The 19,870-nt window shown below is 39.9% G+C and overlaps 1 pseudogene; it reads right to left on the reverse strand.

Moving 5' to 3' along the window:
* Positions 1–14,757: 14,757 nt before the first annotated feature.
* On the reverse strand, positions 14,758–15,088 carry LOC132976025 (14-3-3 protein epsilon-like; annotated as a pseudogene).
* Between the last annotated feature and the right edge of the window lie 4,782 nt (positions 15,089–19,870).

Raw genomic sequence — 19,870 nt, forward strand, 5'->3', positions numbered from 1 at the left:
CGAGTTTGAAATCGGGAGAGAGCGAAAGTGGGAAATGACGAGCCAGAGGTCAGATTTAAACCCAGGCTGCCCGCTCTGTAGCATGACTTTAGGGAGGGGGGGGGTAATCAATCTCACCCTGAATTATTTCCTAGAAATCCTCTGGAGAATACTTTCCACGATCTTAGGGGAAATCCCTGCTCCGTTCAATCTGCACATACCACTCTCAGAAAACATTTGCCGATTAGCTGACCAGCGACACCGCACCTTGTCCAGATTTCACGGTCACTTTATTTGATGGAGGTCGCACTATGATATATCCTCACAGCCCTGACCTTTAAGCACCGCGGCTTCGGGGGACCGCACACCATCTGAGAGTGAGCGATCTGAACACGATGTGAGTTTACGGCGCGAGGCCTTCAAATCATGACTGAACGCTGCAACTCTCACGGGTCTCACTGCAGGAGGTTTGACTTTAATTTAGAATAATTTATTCCACGTTTAAGTGCAAAACAAGCGTCACAAATACAGTACAACAAACATAGACCTAGTCACTGGGACTATAATCAAGTTCTAGAGATGCAGACGGATTGCAACCTTAATGAGCCCGTTTATTCTTTGTAAAAACAGAAAACACACTCAAACAAAGCCGACCACTGATGATGACGGTGACACTAAGCCGAGAGCTGGGTCAATTCTAGTTATCAGCTGTTTGTGTTACGATGTAGATATCCAAATTTAATTTTTTCCCACCCATACACCTTTTATTCCAATCATCGGTCTGTTTTTTTTCCCCTATGTGTGACAAACGCCATGATGCATGTACCAATTAGCACTCATGTTTTTATAGGAGAAACCATGACCTCTACACCGGTTAACACAAGTCTGACACATGTTACTGTGTGTGTGTAACGGAGGGTTTGGAGTGTACCTTTTGCTGATTTGGTAGATTTTTTTTCATTACTTCTTCATGATTCTGTTTCAAATGAACTATGTGATTTGATGAAATAGTTGTCAGCAGTCCTTCCTCTTGCCATGTCACAGAAACATATCTTACAAACTTTTTTGCTGATCTTTCCCAGAGACGTTTTAAGACTTCCACACTGCTGACATTTTCTCTCATGTTTAACCATGACACAGGTTAACGTCTTCTGCCCAATTAAAAACCTCGTCTCTGAATCAGCAGTTAGATACACAAGCCTGCCAGCATTAAATTCATGCAACACAACACACATCAGCTGCTGACATCGGTGCATGTCAAATCGTTTGCAGTTGGACTGATGGATGATCGGTCACCAGCGACGATATCAGCAGATACATCCTTATGCAGTTCATCGGAGGATCATGGTGCAGGTCAATGCTGTATTACATTTTATAACTTTCCCCAGGGACGTGGTTGTACATCAGATACAGGACATACTGTAACCCCCTGGATGCTGCAATGAATATTTTGACAACCTCAAGAAGTCTGCAGTCGAGCTGAGCACAGGTTTTTATGTTGTTTTTTTTTGTTTCTGAATAAAGCTGCAGGGTTACGTGCACAAGCCTCCCTGGCACTAAAGAAAACACACATGTACACACCAAACCCTCCGTTACACACACACACAGTAACATGTGTCAGACTTGTGCTAACCGGTGTAGAGGTCATGGTTTCTCCTATAAAAACATGAGTGCTAATTGGTATATGCATCATGGCGTTTGTCACACAAGAAGAAAAAAAAAAACACAACAATGATTATAATAAAATGACATTTTTAAGTTTCTGACCTGTTAGCACAGGGGAAAAAAAATACAATTTGGATATCTACATCGTAACACAAACAGCTGATAACTAGAATTGACCCAGCTCTCCGCCTTGCGTCACCGTCATGATCAGTTGTCGGCTTTGTTTAAGTGTGTTTTCTGTTTTTACAAAGGGTAAACGGGCTCATTAAGGCTGTAATGCGTCTGTTAAACTAAATTAAAGTCCATTTGATTTTTAAATGTGCCTCATTTAATGATTGCATCTGGCATTGCAGGCCTGTGGACTGATAAGTTTAAAAAAAAAAAAAAAGAAGCAAAATGCATGGCAACCACAACAACAGCTGCTGGTAACTTACGGTAAAGTTGAACTAATTTAAAATACCGTTATATATCATACAGATGTACCTTTTTTATATCTCACCGTAAAAAGGTTTACATTCTAACTTATTCTTTACAACAAATTACCGTAAAAAGTTTAGAATTATTCATAAAATCAGTAACTGCACAGGGGGACTAGGCAAGGATGCCCACTCTCCCCCTCTCTGTTCACACTCTTCATCAAACCATTAGCAGCAGCCAACCGTCAGAACACCAACATAGGAATTCAAAACTCCAAACATCGTCGTAAGATAACTGTGTATGACCTTCAGTCCTCACTTCAAGAAACAATTCAAGTTATTCTCTGGATTTCTCCCGCAGCCGCCCTTTCCCACCGTCAAAAGCAGAAACAGAGCAAAATACGAAAGCAGAAACAAAGCAAAAATTTTATTGCATATTTTGTACGTACATAAAAAACACTAATGCAATCAAATCAACTTTGTTGCTAATCTTTCACATATCCTCTAATCACTATTCTATACTAATAACCTAGCATTTAAAGGGTTACAATCCTGAAAATTTGGTAGTTTGAGGAGGGCACAAGGGTTAATGTTCCAGCAGTGGTGTTGTCTTACCTTGATATACTGTAGAAGAAGCTCATCATGATGCAGGATACTGCTCTCCACTGTGATGCCGAGCGGCTCTTTGTCCAGCATGAAGAACGCCACACTCTGTACACTTCCCTGTCAAAGTAAGTTCAATTAGAATGATTAGACAAAACCAACTTAAAATGCAGTCTGTAAAACATCAGTGATAAACATATAAGACGGACGAGGCAGCAAAGATATATTCCAATACAGTTTAATTCCTGATATACCACCACAAAGCATTATCTCTGTCTTAAAATAAAACTTGTAAACTAAAAGTGGTACTAGTATGGATAGAGAATATATCAACGTACTAATTCGTGCCAATATGACTTATCGCATCCCCACAGTGGCGCTTATGACATTAGCCTATCTATTTACATAGCTTACATGTGTATCCCATTTTGTGTTCTTTTTGAAGCCAAAAGCATTGTTCAATTTAACCCTACAGAAAAGTAAAAAGATCACTCTGGAAGCCGTCTCACTAATGATGATTGTAAAACCATTTTTTAAATACAGTGTGATTCAAAATAAAGTAGAAATGAATGTGAATCGGAAAATATCTTTCTTCCCAGAATAACACATCAATAAAAATTTGATTACAGTGTACAATAAGGCCAAGATAGACAGATATACAGGCGGACAGCTAAATCCAGCTCAAATGTGATGACAAACTTTTCAGCCTGTCTGCTAGGTCTGGGAATCAAAGAGAAGTCAACTAAGTCAAAAATAATAATACAAATATTTAACAAAATGGAAGAAACATAGAAATGCATCCAAATAAAGTCAAGTACCTGTTCTCGGACAAAGCCTCTGTGAAGCATCAGACGACAACAGAAGAAATAGGCTCTCTTCAATATTGTTGAAAACTAAGAGAAAACACAGAAAAATCTCAGGATATTTCCAGGAGGAGCTGAATGTGTGAACGAAGAGCCAAATTTGTTGTTTGATAACACAATACTGCGAGTTACTGCCCAAAGATGTGAGCCCATTAATGTGTCACTTTTTGTTTCTAAATGTTAAAAAGACGATAATAAATGTTCAGGAGTTGAAAGGGCATTTAAAGTGTTCAGCTGTGTATATACTGTTCTTGTAAACAAGACCGTACCTGGAATTAAGTCATCGCTGACAGTGAGTGAGCAGATCTTGGCCTGATGAGGGTCCATCATCCATTGAGTCAGAACATTTTCTTTATCACCCTGCGAAGAGATTAGTGTTATAAAAATCTACATCAAGACATACAGCATGGTTTTCAATCTCTCCAACATTTACAAGAAAGATTTTACTTAAAAGCATACATTTAAATTAATTGAGAGGATGAGAGGAACTTAGGGAGATGACCAAAGTGAAGAAGTAGCAGGATGGTTTGATAACCGATTAAAACAGGATAACCACCTTTCAGCAACAACCATACTACAGTTTGAACCACTGGAGGAGGAGAGACTGGAAAAAAAAACAAAAAAAAAAACAGAATTTCCACAATTATAAATCGGCACACTGGTGTTCACATTGATCGATTGCTCTTTATTGTCAGAATAAGTCTGAGTCCCTGCAAACCAAAGCTTGGAATTTGGAGAGGTGCCATGTCACTTCCTAAGGTGCCTCTGAGCAAGGCATCAACCCTTGTGTGTGTAATTCGGTCCAATCTGTGTGAGAAGCATGTCTCTCAATTACACAGGGGGATTAATAGAGTTTAAGTTAATAAAACATTTGGGTGTAACATTGTGTTGTACTACAGTAGTATTTTTTTAAACTCAGTGAAAGATGCCCCATAAAGTCTCACTACAAGTCATGTTAATACTGACATGCATTACCTCAGTGGCAGTGGAGACATCGACCAGCGTGTCCACCTGGTACAGGGCGCTCCCATTCTCATCCCTAGACACAAACCGAGACAGACAGTGTTGGTATCCTCGTTGGTGAGAAGGTCGGCGTCGCTCCACGCCGCCATTTCACAGAGCTAGATACATGGAGAGAAATCTCAATGTTTGTAAAGTAGTTAGCACGAGTGTCCAGGAAGGTGGTAGAAAGGCAACTCAACAGTTGACATTTTTCCAAGAGGTGAGCATTTACTTGCAGTGATTAAACCAACACATGTTAACTTAATAAAACAACAAAAGTTCAATGTAACTAAATCATACTTCAATCAGACTAAGAAACATGTTAAAGGTAGTATATCCTCACCTCTCCTGATGCAAGAACAAATGTCTCCTGGCTTTATATACGGGCCCATTAACAAAATGGCTGCCGCTTGGTGCAGCACAACTCAAACAGTGGGTTTACACTTTTCTCTTAAAGCAAAGAAATTTAAATAAATCCTTAAATTAACCTCAGATCATTTACTCAACTAAATGAACTTTAAATGATTAAATTAAATTCTACCAGTAACTTAAACATGAAAGAAATGATTAGAAAGAAAATATTTCTCAGAAATAAAAACCCCTTCAGATGGTCTGCCCCAGTGAAGATAGCGATGACATCATCAATCTGATAAATACCCAGGAAGTGCTGGGCTAGCCCCTTTTAGCTGCATGGGACCACATGGTGAACTGAACAAAAGAACAAACAGGGGTAAGTATGGATAAGAGATACAATGATATTTTGCAATTCCTGAAGCTAAATAAAAATGTCTGAACTAAATCAAGACTGTGTGTTTGCTTTAAGTTAATTAATACTTTTATGTGAACTATAACTTAATGCTATCACAAACAAACAGGGATAGTAAGTTGCTGCAATGTTTAAGAATGTGATTTGATGTCAAGTGAAGATTTAAGTGTTACCACAGGGCTAATAATGCATCAAATTCAGCCGAGAGACTAACGTCATTAGCTGCTTATGTCTATGGAAACATTTGTAAACTTGAAGAATACAATGTGGATAACAGAGTAGATAGTAACTCACCTCTTATATACTTATAATGTAATATTCAGACAGCTTACATTACAACCCGAGAACAGTGTAATCCATGTAGGAAAATAGACTACTTGTGGAAAAAAAGAGAAAAAGATACCGTTACATTGTTAATTATTAAATAACTACTAATAATTCTACTTAAGAAATAGTGTGAAATATAATCTTTCTATTGCCTATTTTATATTGGGTTTGTTTTTATCAGATATTCGTTGTTGTAATTTCACCCAATAGAAACGTTTGAGAACAGGGTGATAATGTTATTGCAGCCAATCAGAAGCCGACAACGGCAATTAGTCCTGCCCACCTGTTCAGGTTTGTGGGTAGCAGGGTTGCTAAACGTTGGAGCTGAGTTGATTAAAAAGTTAATTAAACGACAGAAAAAACGGGAGGAAACTAGGAGATGCATTTAAAACGGATGCTACTGAAGATGACAGCAGTATTACCAGAGTGGTCGCTTTGTTAAAGTATTTAATCGTGAGTTAATTCAACTCGGTAGCTGTCTGTACTTGTTGTTGTTTTTTGCACGTTCTTGGGTGGAAATGTTGTTCCCAACAAGCCAGCACAGCACTTTAAGGAAAAACATTTGTAAATGTTCGGATGTGCTGTTTGATCTGATCTGCTATTAAAGGTTGAAGAACTTAAGTTGGTTGGTTTCTATGATAAAACTAATAACCTGTAGAGATGATACCTTTTTTTTAAATTGTTGTTTGAAATGAAGTTGGGAGTTTCCACAAAAGCAAAGAGAATCACTAAAAATGTATAAACTAAACTGATTTACGTTGACTGAAAGAGAAATATTCAATTTTAATTAATTAATTTAACTCAAGATTTTAGGTGGATTAAACTTTTGAAAAAGTATTTTTGATTTCAAGTCACAAGAAATTGAAAGACCATTTTGCCTTAACTAGATAATTTCACAGGAACTGAATTGTGATTTAAAGTTTTGGTAACTTAAAAATGTAAACACAACTGACTTGATGTCAAGTTTATTTGACTTTTTTGTGACTATAAGAAATTTTATTTCTTTGCAATAATCACAAATTTATCTCGACTTATCTTTATAAGTTCAGTCAACTTAAAATTTTATGGCAGCCCGGACACTAACTTTTTAAAGTCATAACAACTATAACAACTTTGTTCTTACAGTGCAGAGAGAGGCAAACAATTCCCTTTCATGTGAAAAGTGCAGAATTGCTTCACAAATTGAGTCTGTGTTCGAAATGTTTCCCAGAGGAGCCCAAAAAACGAGCCTGACCACAGTCTAAACACAAGCCAGACAGATAAACCTGCAGCGAACATCTCGCGCTCACACAGAGACTCAGAGAAAAGTAAACACGCTGAACACACACATTCTGTATTTTATAGAGATCTAGTGAAAAAAGACATGTTGTGAATAACACAAGAGGATAAGCAAAAGTCATTTAAAAGGAGCATTAGGACTTCTACTCTATTGAAAAAAACATGAAATCCTTATTTGACCTGAAACACATGCAGCATTTTAATACAAAAACAAGATATGAAAAATATAATGTAATATTTGAAGTGACAATATTAGCAATAGTTTCAGTGTTAACCCTGATGCCCCCAACAGACATTAGGTCGATCCAAATAAATAATACTTGATTAACTAAAATTCACTTAAATGTATCATCTGTCATGCAGTTGGATTTTCTCAAAGTTGAACAGTTTAAAATGGGCTATCAAACGATAATTTTTTTTAATCGCCATTAAAATCTGAATTTCAGTAGTTAGTAGTGATTAATCGAATATTTGATCTCATGATTAAAGTTGCTTGATTTTGCATTTCAAAAGGTTTTTGCCAGGCTTTTATTTTGAAAGGTTGTGCTTTCTTTAGACTGAGGTAACCTTACCTCCTCTTTGAATAAATCCTGCTCTTATTTTGAAATAAAAGAAAATAAGGAACCTTGGTTATATCGAAGCTTATGTTATTTACTACTAAATACGGAAAAGGGAACTCGTTACAGATCGAAAACTAAATGAAAACAGCTCAAAGGAACGGTAAAAAAGTGGAACATTTGATGTCATAAGGTAGATATACGGTTAACTCTGTAAAATTGAGCATACCGTTTGTTCATCAATCATTAAAGTAAAATAAATATCAACAGAGTAAAGGTAAAAATTGAGATGACAAATATTTCAGACCTGAAATAAAATCCAAAGAATAACACAATTTAAAAAAAAAAAATAATAATAAAAAAAAAAATTTAAAATCATAAAAAAAACTTGCAGATTAAAGTAAAAAATTAAGAAGCGACTTAAGAGAGAAAATAGTGACTGGAGTGTTTTGTTGTATTAACTAACTCTGTCAGTCCGTGCAGTGACTCCGATGTTTCTTTCAGGACTCTCTTCATAAATCATGCAGGGCGACGCTCGAGCCCTGAGCTGTGGTGTGAGGCCGGACTGCGATCCCAGAAGCCCTGAACTGCTGCACGTGTGTGAAAGCTGCGTCTGACAGCGTCGGCCCTTCAGGGACACGATGGATTATGACTGCAGAAAAAGGCCTCAGGCGGAGTTTACAAGTCATAACTGTTTGAGTGGAGCGCTTAGTGTGTTTGTTAGGGAGGGGGGGGGGACAGGAAACCAGCCTAATCCATCAGGATCAGTCCATTAAGCCTCAGACAGATTCAATTAAAGGGAAAAATAATTGCATGTGCCACAATAACATAAAGCAAAAAAACAAACAACACTGCTCGGACAGTTAACCACCCACAGCCGGCAAATATTTAAACACGAGACACAAAACTGAAGCTCCGTCATTGTTTTTCCTCTCCACAGTTCTTCCTGAGATCCGTGCTCCGGGGTCCTTGCATGGTGATTGTGATTTCACGCATAAAAATGTTGAGCCGGTCTCCTCAACTGAAAACAAATGCTGCTCTCTGCGCTTGTTAAGTGTTGAAAATATCTCCCTCAACCCGAACCGAAGCAGAATGTTAATAGGTTTCAAATTAACATTGTTTAGTTGTCAAAATACTTCTTAAGTCTTTGGACGCTGCTCCGGCCAGCTGAGCAAATATGAGCGATTTACCCACAGGGAGTATACGTTTCATTTCATACAAAGAGCCCTGTGGCACACGCAGACAGACAGACATGCAATGCGGAAATAAAATATGTAAAGGGGACACCTCGTATGTCAGCACAACAGAATCTGCCAAGTAGAGCCTGAACCACAGATATGGAACATGTAGACGCTCTCTAATCTCTCCCAGAGCCGTCTTCACATGAAATAATTTCTGTTTATTTTGGATCGAGATAAGAGAGATGTAGATATGATAATGAGGCTGATATCATAAGGTCTGAGATATATGGAAAAGTGGAGATCATGAGGACGGGATCATTACAGCTTCTTTGATGCGTCACTGAAAATCCTAAGAAATAATAATTCAATATTTCATAAATGATGCTTAAAGCCAAGAGTTAGATTAAAATCATTATAAGTCTGCCAGCAGTTAGCTTAGCTTTGCGTAAAAACACGAAACAGATGATGAGGAGGTTTCTGCCCCAGATGTAAATTATATAATGTGGTAATTTTAAGCTTTTTTTACACTTAGTTTAAACGTTCAATGCGCTTATTGGTCAAATCCAGAGGAGCTGATGATATATTCTGTAACCTTTAAACAGAGCCATGCTAGCTGTTTTTTTTTATTTATTTTTTTTAGAAAAGCTAAGCTAATTTGCTTTAACTCCTTCCGTAAGAGACACAAAAATAAACTGTTTTTTTGTTTTTGCTGAAATGACACAAGGCTCATAATCCAAAAAAATCACTTTTACCCTTAAACAGTAAACATTGAAACCTTCAGATGTTTAATCCAGACTGACTTCAGGTGTCAGCAGAGATGCTATAATCTTGTGATGGATCAGATGTGAAGCAGCTCTTATTATTTTCTTGTTTTTTTTTTAATTGGTAGACTGCACAGATAAAATAGAACATCCTGTTATAATTATAAATATTATGGAGGCTTGAGTTTAACTCAGTTTTTAGAGCGGGCGCTCCATGCATAGAGACTACAGTCGTATGGTCGCAGGTTGGTTTCCCAATCCTGATGCTGTTTGGTGCATGTGACCCCCCACTCTCTCTCTCCCCACACCTCCTGTCCATCTGAATAAAGACCTAATATGATCATTATGACTCAGTTATTGTAATACGAGCATTCCCATTAAACAAATCTCGATAGACTAATTCATCCCAAGGAATAGGAAAAATGATTTTATGTAAGCAATGCTTTCTCACTCAGCATGTGTACATTTGAACTATTAGATAGAGGCCGGTTAGTATAATTAAAATACTTGAAATCACTGACGGTCAGCTTCCCTCTGATTAAACGGTGCCAATTAAGTGGTGAAACAAACCTGTTATTTAGAATTGATGTTGGATCAGGAGGGACGTATTGCAAACACAGGTATTTTTGTAAAACATGAAGGACATCAGAAAGACAAGATAAAGACTGAGTTAAAACTGATGTGCACTCCAACAGTCTTGTTTATCACACTTTGTTATCGCACATCGACGTTTTTCTCATATCTTGCAGGCCAACGTAGAACAGTCTCACCTTGATAAAAGTTAAGTATTATAATGAGGATCAATATAAACATCTCTCAAGATCAGAGTAATCCAGCACACACCAGGATTGTTCAGATAGACTCCATAGACACATCTGGTGTGCTCTGATCTTGAAAGCTGCACCCTGGATGAGTAACACAGGGCACCCATTGATCATCATTATATACATGTTTAATTGAATATGTTTAAAAGAAAAATTAAGTAGTTTTTAAAATGTTTAAGTTTAGTATAATATCATTTAATGTTTAAGTTATACATGTGCACAAATTTAGTTGTTAAATTTAGCAGAATTCTAAAGTGAGAATGTTTCTAATCAAGGAGCCATTTGAGATGTATTAAGACCTTAATCTTCCTGTTTATTGCTCTGTTTGAAAAAGCCAACAAACCGTTCATCCATGTTTCCTCTGTGCCCACTCATCCCGTCACACAGAGGGTCACAGACTCAGCCCTGCTCCACAATGCCAAATCAAATCCCCTTTTATCTCCTTTTAACTCTTTCACAGCCACTAAAAGTGTTAAAAAAATGTAAGCCAAACAAAACAAAGCTCTTCCTCTGCCCAATTCCATCTTATCAGGTTTTATACGGCTAGAGATAGCGCCTCAAAGCTCAGACATTTCCCAGAAAGCCCCCTGCGGTCTGGTCAGGAAAGATCGACAGCAGGCGGCCAATCAAAGTTAACCTGGCTCTGCTCTCTGCAGGCCTGGGAACTAGTCATGCCTTATCAAAATCACAGCGCGACACAGACCTGCTAACCGACCTCACCTGATAACAGAGATCCAGAACGAGCGGAGGAAGAGAAGGAGGGAGGAAGAGGAGTTAAAAGGACTGTAAAATATGGAGGGGAAGAGACACATCAAAGAGGGGGGATTTTTTTTTTTTTTTTATCGGGGTGCTAAATTCTTTATTTAATTATGAGGTGTTAACAATGCAAGACTATCTTTTAACTAAACCCTGCATCCCCAGAAAAACAAACCAAACTTCCTGTAAAATGTGGCATGTGGAGGCCGGCTGAGATCGTTAGGGATGTCTGGAAAGTTCACTGTGTTCACCGCAGGGTCCTTGTAGTGAAGACTCACCATCACCGCTGGCTCGCTCTATCACAGGCCAGTTAAGAGTTCAACAGAATCACCATTAAGATGTTGCCCATGTAGCTCTGCGGCTTAAATTGTTGTACCCAAGTGTGTGTAAAATCAGAAAAATATGGTATATCCCAGGTTTATATCATTATCACTTAATGAAAGTAGAACTGTTTCACTGATTTTAAGTGTTGTGACTTGAAAAACTAACTGAAAGAGGGACAGGTGGAGCAAGGAGCAAAACGGTTCGCTTCACTGATTGGTCTCTTTACTGTTATTCTGCGGGTTTCTTTAGAGAGATTCAAGTCTGAATAGTTGCCACACACACCCACAGACAGACAAGACAGACAGACAGTTGTACAGTTTCAGTCAAAGCCAAGCTCACATTTCAACAGCACAGACATCTGAACAGCGGATTATCGCAGCTTCTTGACCATTATACACCTCCTGAATGGTCTTGATTCCCCGTTAATGGCGCCCGTGCATTTGTAAAGCGAGGAAGTGAAAGAAACGGTTGCAGACGGAAGAAAAGAGAGAAACCTTGTTCCGCATTCACCTCCTGAAACCTTTTCAGTGCGCACACACACACGGAGCTCGCAGACAAAGATGTTTTTGTCCGGGGGTTAACAGAGGCCTGTTAGGGTCCAGAGGCAGGGACACTGGGAACCTTCCGAGGCCTTCTCAAGCCGTTTTCACATACGCACTCGAGAGACTTTAAGGAGGACTGCTCCTGAAATCCTCCTGATCTGGTTGTTCACACATGCACCTCACAGCGGGAGACAACCCCTGTCGGACAGGAGGCGGGGCGGAGGCGGGGCGGGGGGGGTCTCCTGAGGCAACACATGACTAGAAACAACAACGCTGAAGTGGTGGACGAAGCAACAGAGTGTGCAATACGATGCTACAACGAGAATATCTGCCTTTATGTCGATGCTGGGTGTAGTTTTACTGAATCACAATGTCAACAAAAGAGCGAAGAACATACTGGAGAAGAGAAAACATAATGCATCAGTTTAATGACTGAGTTCCTACTGACTGTCGTGTGGACGCATTATTCATTAATTCCCCACCAGCTCTGGTGAAAATGTTTTTCACTCACATCTTGGTCTGAGCTACAGATTCACTCTAAACTAGATTTTTAAAAAAGTAAAACAGGATGAAGGATTATTAGCATCAGTGAATGTACATATGTTATTAGTGAAAACTGCTTATTTAGTGTTTGATCACATTTCTGTTTTGGTTACGGTCTGTTTCTTATTTTTAGTAAGAAACGTATTCATGCTGCTGCTGTGCAGGACTCCCGCACAAAAGACGTGTTGTGTCTCCATGGAAATAATGAAAATAAAGGATAAATATTTAAAGCAAAAATGTTTTTTATTGTGTTTATTTTTCACACCTGCCTTTTCAGATTGTTTTCAAAACTGTTTTGGTCTCCACACACGCACTCAAACGCACAACAGAAAGGCTGATGTTTTCTCTTCTTTTTTTTTGGTCCTTTAGTTCATTTGTGGTAGGAAAAATCTGAGATGGGGAATCATAACTAACAAATGGAAAGAACCATGACTAAAAGGATTGGACGTGTGACAAATAAAAGCTGATTTTTAAGCTCTCTCTCTCTCTCTTTGTCTGCACCAGTCTTAAACACAGATTGATTTTTAGGCTAACAATGACTTAAGCTATGCCATGTTGAGACTATTGATCAAACCATTTGTGTAGTTGTCCTGAACAGAAGCAGAAACAAATGTCAACAATAAAAAAAACTCTACAGGAGGACTGAAGGCAAGTTGACCTTCTGTGTGGGAAAAGGCTCAAACAGATCATTTGATGCTTCGTGCTCCTTCTGATTGGAATCAGTTACCTTTAATCATCCGTTCTTTGTCATCATTTTGCTTATTTAAAAATGTTTTGTTTTCTCATTATAACACATATTGCTTATGTTTTCAGGCATGTCAGCACTGTTCATTTTCCTCTATGTACATGTACAGACTGAGTCTTTCTCATTTATGTGTCTAGTCCTTACACTGTAAATATGAATGGATGAAGCCTGAGTGACGTCACCCATCTGTTACTGCAGCGGGCTGAGGAGGCTCATCGGCAGCAGCCACCATGTTGGAAATCCTGACTGGAGCTGAGGCGGGTTTTAAGCCTCCTAACAAACTGTTATATCTTATCGTTCTCAAAATCAAACAGAGCTGTTATAAAAAATTCAGCCCCCTGTACAGTGTGTGCCAGTGATGATAATAACGTGTTCTTTGGACTGTCCTCTGTTTCTTTTTGTTGTTTTTGTATCACTCTGTTTTTTTTTGGGTCCATTGTGTTATGAATGGTTTTTGTATTGCTGTGTTGTAATCTTGATTTTGTAAATGTCTGTTTGGGACCCCCTTTGAAAATCGAGGTGATACACCTCAAGATATCACAAATGTCTAATTTCAAATAAAATAGCCACAATGAATATGAAGTGATTTAAAACTGAATTCAGTTTAACCTTCAGTCCAAATGAAAAAAAACTGAAAAACAAAGGAGTTAGATTAGAAAAAAAAGAGGTTTTCCTCACATCATTTCATAACTCACATTCTCACAGAAGATATAACACAGTTGTACGTTGTAAAACAATATTGAAGGCTATTGCAAAGTGGAAAACACTCCCTCTGTTCTGTTGGGTGAAAAGACAAAGTCAGGAGTGTGAAATCACTGTTGGAGGACAAAAGTGTGGAGAAGATGGATGAGGACGGACAGGAAGTAAAACTGGTGAATAAGCTGCTAAACCCTGGAAACTTCCCTATACTGGTCCTGTTTCTCTTCCCCCCCCCCCCCCCCCCCCCCCCCCCATGTGAAAAACAGCCCTTCACTGTTGGCAAAGAGAAAGCAGAACACAGAAAAGAATTAAAGCCCCACATGAAGTGCCCCACTGTGGGTTTGGAGAGTCAGAAGCAGAAATGTGACTATTTTTCATCTGTCATTTTGTCCTCTGATGTAGGAGACCAACAGATCGTATTTCACCACCAGACAAAGGAACTATTTATCTCCGGATTTTTATTCCAAAAATGTGTTTAATCCTCAGAGTATGAACTTCATTCAGTCGCTTTTCCTGTTACGACAGAAAACAAATGAGCTACTGAGTTCAGTTGAACAGCGTCTGTTGCACTTCACTGCAATGTTTGGCGACACCTTCAGATACCAGCAGACCGCTGACTGTGAAGTGTGTCAGCAAGGGCAGGCACGCTGTGTGTGTGTGTGTGTGTGTGTGTGTGTGTGTGTGTGTGTGTGTGTGTGTGTGTGTGTGTGTGTGTGTGTGTGTGTGTGTCATGTTAGAGGTTTATGACCTTTTAAGCATAAAAACACTGGTCAGTGCCGCTCAAGTGGTCCGGCCACATGTGGAGAAAGTTGAAAAGAGCACTTGTGATTGACTACTTCAAAGACCACCCATAGTCGGACTTCATATAATTAGCGTAATACCTTGAATATAAGATGAATATTAGAATAAGAAGATGCCCTTTTCCCTCAGAGGTGCTTGTCCAGTACATCCAGGATGTCGTTGCAGATTGATTTCAGCTCTTTCTCAACCGTTTTTTTCCTGGATTCTCGGATCATCTTCAGTTTGTCCTCGCCGCCGTTGTTTTCTTCTTTCTGTTCGATGGCCGCTGATTATCCTCCAGGAGGCTCTCCTGGCTCCGATCACGTTCTTGTACGCTACAGACAGCAGGTTCCTCTCCTCCACCGACGGCTCCGCGTCCATACTGGCCACGTTCTTCATCGACTCCACCATTTCGTCGCATCTCTCCGCTTGCTCGGCGAGTTTCGCCTGGTAAACTAGGTCGGTTCGGTCTGTCATGGTGCTCGGGGTGTGTAGACTTTCATACAGAGCAGAAGGAGAATAAAAGATAAACTTCAAATAGGCCATCCCGTCGGTACCTCCGTAGAAGTGCGACATAAACCCCAAAGTGTCACTTGCTCTGTTTTGAAGGAAAGATTTTTTTAGGCTTGGCAGGAATTTCTTTCCTCCATGGCGGCATTAACTGTTCCATGAGTCGCATTGGAGAGTCTTTTATGTTAAACTGGGCTGATTAAACACGATTAAAGCTGACTTACTCTAACACACACATGAAATAACTACTCTCACTGCTGGCCAAGAAATATTCAAGCTACAAACATCCCTTAATGCAACACAATCCATTGGACCTGCTGTTTCTCTCTCCGTTCAAGTTGTGATCTGATGTTGTAACATTTTCCACAGCTGAAAATGTCAAATTTATCCTATTGGTTGAAGGCCATTTATAGAACAAATGTGTCTTATATTCGGGACATCATGGTGTGCTTATCCAAATGCATGTCTGATCAGATGAAGGACCAAAAACTGTTTCTTTGTTGAGCATCAACTTTCTGTAAACTGGCCAGAAAATATGAGCACCTTATCTTTAGCGGCCTAGGAACTGAGGGGCACGCGCAGAAGGTCTAGTCCAGTTTGGGTCCATGAAAGAGTTAACGGATCCCCAACCATTATCTAAGTTCAACTATGGCTTCAGTGGGACTCACATACATGCATTTAGAAGGTCCAGCTTTAGTCGGACTAACACAATAAATTGACTTTTTCTAACTGCATGTAAACGTACTCACTTGGGGTTCAGTCTTACCCCGAATGTCAACCTCCTGGTGGCGCTGCAGCGAGTGCGGGAATCACAAAGTCATTACGAGTTATCCCCTGGACACTACATGTATAAATGTCTGCATAAAATTTACAGTCATTCATTTTAGAATTTCTGAGATATTTCAGTCTGGACCAACGTGGTTAACCGACCTACAGACCAATATTGCCTTCCAGTGCAGCTCTAAGTCATAAATCAATATCCAGAACTGTGCACGATTCAGCGCTGAGAGGAGAAAATAAAGATTTCTTTGTTCAGACAGTTTTTGCCTCGTTGATGAAGATACCAACATGTTTTTACAGCAGCTGAGGTGTAGATCACTTTATTCTAACGTACATATTTTACAGCGGTAAGCGGCGTGAATCCCACAGTGGCTACACCAATCAGATCAGAAGCTGTTGTTGAATTATGGTAACCTTAGTTTGAAGGAGGAATGTGTCGAGGATGAATTAAGAGCGGGACAGGTCTCTGATTCTCTCTCTCTCTCTCTCTCTGCTTCTCCTCCACGCTGAGCTGACTTAATGAGGACCAGAGCCTGGTTACAGTCACTAATCAAAGCCAGCTCTGGAAACAGACCTTTAGCTGGATGCTCATTTCTCTCCCTCACCTCTTGTTACTTTGTCTTTCCTCTACATCATCCGTACCTCTCCTGTCCTCTCTCCTCACCTGTCACTGACTCCTGCTTCCTGTTTTCTGCCCCTCCTCTGACAGTATTCTCCTTCGCGACCAAAACTCGTTTGTCATCCTCTCCGCTCCTCGTTGGAACAACGATGACGTACGTATGTTGTTAATAATGAGCCTACGAGAGGCCTCAAGGATCACACGGCCCATTAAGAAAAGAGGGGGGGGGGGGGGGGGGGGGGCAGAGGCAAATAACTCGGGGGCCAACAAACCGCCAAGTCAACACACGTCGCATCCCACATGTCCACGTTTTCTCATTCCGCAACTCAGCTGCCATCCTACAAAATCCTTATTATCCAAGAAATCTGCTTTATATCTTTTTATATGATGAGAAAAAGAGTCGATAACAGAAGAAATACAGTCTGTCATTTTCTGTTATCAAATCTAAATCTTTCACAAGGTTTAAAAGGTCATACACTTATGAGGACTGAGTCAAATAAAACTAGTTTATAAAACATGTTAAGCTGCTTGAAAAGTATTTCTTATAGATTGTTTTATTCCTTCTTTACTGTTTGATTTAAACTGAAAGAGCCAACAATCTATAAACTGGTCTGAAAGCTTCAAATAGTCTGAGATCGATTGTTTCTGCCTGTACCCATGTACAGTGTAAGATGCGTATGTTCCTCAGTTGAGGAGAAGACATCGACTATCAGTGTTAATAAGTGTTTCTCAAGATTTGTTGGGCATAGTGTCAAATGTAAACTTGGCCGTAATAAATTAAAACACCTGAATTGTTCCTAAAAAGTCCTCAGGTAACATTTTAGGTGAGTTAATGTGGATTTTAGAAAGTAGTAGAGATAAGCGGTTAATAAAGCATGTGTCTATGTAAGTGGAGCCCCTGCTTGGTCACTTGGGAAACCCTTATCTGTGTCGAGTGAAGCTACATTTGATATAAAGTGAACTCACATGTATTTATAGCTTGCACAGTTATCCAAGTTATCCTCTGTTATGTGGACTGTTAGGCCGCTCCTCTGGAGAATATTACACTCAGTCTAAAGACTCCAGGTTCCTCTCAGCTTGGAGATGATCTGCATTCGGCTTCTTCGCACCATCCGCTTGGAATTCACTTCAAAGTTGTTCAATGCACACATTTCTTATGGCCATTTAAGATCCCTACTCATTAACGTCTTAACCTCTGATTGCAGCTGTATATTATTGTGACTTGGTTGTGTTTTCCCGCTCTCTATTTTCCTGTACATTTACATTTCTGTGTTTGGTAGAATAAATTAAACTAAAGATGTCCCCGAGTAAACATTCGGTTATCATATTTGGGGTTTCTTATCCCCTTTTTTCAGGGGCGTCAGATAAACTTCATTTTTGTTTTTGTGTCTTTGTGTGTTTGTACCTGAATGTGTAATTGTGAGTCAGCGTATGTGTAAGCTGACCCGTACTCATAATCCCTTTCATGTCCATTTATGCCTTCATGAAAAATCACCTTCTATTTCCCAGCTGGGGAATAACTTCAAAGACACCGCGCAGGATGAACAGCATGTAACAATATCTCGTATTTGTCCATGTGAAAGGGGACAAGATACTCTGTCTTCGCTTCTCTCCTGGTGCCGTGTCCTCGCGCTGATTAATTGACTTTTGATTGCAGCTGCAGATCTGAGCTGACACACACACAGAGAGAGAGAGAGAGAGAGAGCTGCATGCCTGCCTGCTATAAAAACCTGCTAAGTTACAAAGAGGGCACGTTAAAGTGACAGTCACGTTAAGCTGCTCTATCATTCTGACTGACAGCTGTAGCTTTAACTCTCTCTTTAAATGCTCTTTAAGGTGTTTTATGTAATGACCTGGGCGCAGAAAGCAGTAAAGAGACAGCAGCTGCGGTGTGTTACGGCTCAGCGGAGGACTGAGAATAGAAAGACGTGGGGGGTGGTACTTAGGGAGAGTGGAGGGGGGTGGCAAAGGGGAAGGGGAAAAGATGTGGCCAAAATGGGGGAATGGGTTTCCTCTACAATTACTCCTCGAGTCCGGGATAATTGATCAATCTGGGAAACGTGAGGTGTTCAGGGAATCTGGAGAATTCATGCAGCAGAGACTAAACGCTGCAAAAGCTTTCATTTGAAGTATAATCATGATTGACAATCCGCAGCTCTGGCTGGATTTTTCCACGCAAAAGAAGGAAAAGTGTTTGTCATTTTTGGAGGAAATATAATTTTTCTCGTCTTTCTCGTTAGCCCTTGCGAGCTTTTGATGTCAGGTCCAAAATGTAAACGCATCTCTCGGCAGCCCGAGGATAAGAAAACTTAGAAATGTCTTCTACTGACACAGTGAAATAAAGATACAGCTAAATTTAAACGGCTGGATGGAACATTGCTTTATCATTTTTCTTGCATTTCTAAATATTTACTTTTGATCCCTTCTGCCAAAAATGGGCCGAGATGCCCTTTTATTTCTGTAAAAAAAAATAAACAGGGGGGAAAAAAAAAAACTGTGGTTAGAGAGCCAGAAGTGTTTCAGGGTTCAGCTGCACGTGCAGAACAATTTGTGCACATGAAATTACGATATCAGGAGAACAAACTCAAACAAATGACACGACTGTTGACCGCTCTCTCTCTGATGCTGCAATGACTCGTAATGACTCGCGCTGACCGACATGTTCTCGTATCTCCACCATACATCAAACTACGTTGAATGAGGTTTCTATTAAATGGCACTTCTTTCAAGCAGCAGGGTTGGCTTTCACTTTAAACGCTGATTTATGTGTGAGTGACCTTCAGCTGTTTCTGGCACTCACTCACCTGTCGCGGCGTCTCTCAGAAACGCAACGTGTCCACAGAGCGGCTCGATGACGGACACGCCGAACAACACTGGTGCTGCTCGACACACAGGGCGAGTGAATGAATGATGAAATATTAACACGCTCCATGTGGCGTTAATGCGTCTTCTTTTTTAAATCGCACAAATGGATCAGGTTTAGGAAGCCAAAAGCGTCAACTGTGCGAGGACGCTTCGACTAATATCCGAGCCAAAGGGGCTTAGAAAAGAAAAGAGGGACACATGGAGAAGAGGGGTATTGTGTGTCGCTGCTTTTGTCAAAGATTAAACATGCGGTCGGGCCTGAAGCCTGATGCATACTGTTTGTGTTGTGGTTTTCAGTTTCAGTGACAAAATAAACTGCAGGAGCTTTCGCTTGTGAGAAAGAGTGTGTTTGCATATGTGTATCTGTCCTGGTATTTAGAATGTGTTTTGGTACGATTGCAAACTAGTAAAACACTCTTGTGGAAAGACGTGGATATAAACAGCGGTTCACAGTTCACTGCGTTTACTGCTTTTGTGAACAACGA

The sequence above is a fragment of the Labrus mixtus genome, chromosome 6 (genome assembly GCF_963584025.1).
Source record: "Labrus mixtus chromosome 6, fLabMix1.1, whole genome shotgun sequence".
NCBI classification, from domain to species: Eukaryota; Metazoa; Chordata; class Actinopteri; order Labriformes; family Labridae; genus Labrus; species Labrus mixtus.